Source organism: Leptosomus discolor, chromosome 3 (genome assembly GCF_034619465.1).
Source record: "Leptosomus discolor isolate bLepDis1 chromosome 3, bLepDis1.hap2, whole genome shotgun sequence".
Classification (NCBI taxonomy): Eukaryota; Metazoa; Chordata; class Aves; order Leptosomiformes; family Leptosomidae; genus Leptosomus; species Leptosomus discolor.
Window position 1 is genome coordinate 60,294,090 of NC_141393.1, and position 1,742 is coordinate 60,295,831.

Here is a 1,742-nt window from a genome sequence, read left to right on the forward strand (position 1 = left end):
TGCAATATTTAAAATACTTATTAAGACTGCTTGGGAAATAAAAAAGGTGTGAAAACATGAAGTGCATGTGCCTTTTATATTAATATTAGACCCTCTAAGAGTGAATATAATGCTGCATCTAAAACAATATCGTAAGGTGTGAATACTCTGTTTATTTGCAATAAAGGCAAATTTTATTGTTGTGCTGTAAACCAAATGTTAACCTATTCTAAGTGCCGTTTGGGCACAGAAGGCACAAATGCTGCCGATCCAAATAATAAGCGTCACGTGTGTTCATTAAAGCAGCTTTTTTCCTTTTATGAGAAAGAAGTGAGTAACAGATTTCAGGCAGAACTAGATCCAAGTATGTGTCAGGGCTGGAGCGTGCGTTTGCAGGTGTTAATTGAGTTAATATTCCAAAAAGCCAAAATGAGCTTGTTTTCAGGAAAAAAAAAACCCTGCAGATCATTTGTCTAAATTAGTAACTTCTGCGCTGTTGAGTCCTACTAAAAATTGGCATAACATTACTTTTAGGTGCTGCATGTATGTGAGGATGTTTGGCTTGATCTTACTTAATATTTTTCATTAATAGCCCAGAAGAGGGAGTAAACAACATATTTATGGAATTTAGATGTCAAATTGAGGAGAATTGTGAATGTCAGCAAGAGCTAGAAAATACAAGATTCCTGTTTAGTGAAGCACAAGTTAATGTAGCTTTAGCAAAAATAATGCAAAACCGTTGAGTGGTTCCTTTGGGTAACAGAGGGCAGAAAATTAGACATGAAGTTGCACTTTGCTTTCACAAAAAAAAAAAAAAAAAAAGGAATCCTATGCTGCATCATTAAAAGTTTCTGTCACAGAGCAGGGGGCTATAATTGATATAATCTGGTTTCACTGATGCTCTCCTTTCTGCTTACCTTTCCATGAGGAAGGCATTAACTAATTAAAGTGCACAGAAGAACAGGAAAAATGATCAGGAGCCTGCAGGGTCGGCTTTAAGGAAGATGAACTTGTAGCTGTGTGGCTTTGTTACTCTATAGCTGAAGAGGGGAGGGAGGCAGGGAAGGAAGCACTGCAGTTTGCAAGTGTCTAGTGTATGTGTGTGTATGTAGGAGTTAGAGGGACTGGTAGAGGGAGAGACATCTTTGGGAGGGGAGAAGATGCTCAAGGAAAAGCTTCCTGCAGGGGATTACAAGGCTGTGTAATATTCTCACCCAGAAGTGTTGAAAGTCTTTACCGTGCAAGGCCAATAAAAACCAGACTGGCCCAAAGGCTAACAAATGTACGGTAACCAACAATCTGCACTCGGTAGATTTGTTGAATCGATAATGTCTTTTGCATTTACAGCTTCTGTTGTTGTAATAATAATAAAATGTAATAAGCTTCAGAGGCTTTAATGCACAGGAGGCCGCAATATCTAACGAAGTTCAAAGTGGTGCTGAGTTACGTGAAACTAACAAACACATGATGTACAGTGGGCTTTTCTCCCTGATTATGTGGTATTTTTAGGTTTTTCAGGAAAGTTACTGTACAACACTGAGAGAGATATATATATATCTCAAGTCATATAGACAGGACCTACATCTCTTTTGAAGGACCCCACTGCGGACTTCAGTATTTGTGTTGTTCCTGGGAACAAGCCTGGTGATTGGGAAGACGTCAAAGGAACGACTCTTCCCACACTGCTCACCGTGTATACTTACATTTTGAAACGAGCAGGGTGAAAACACAGATGTTCTAGGAACGCACACCGTACAAATGCT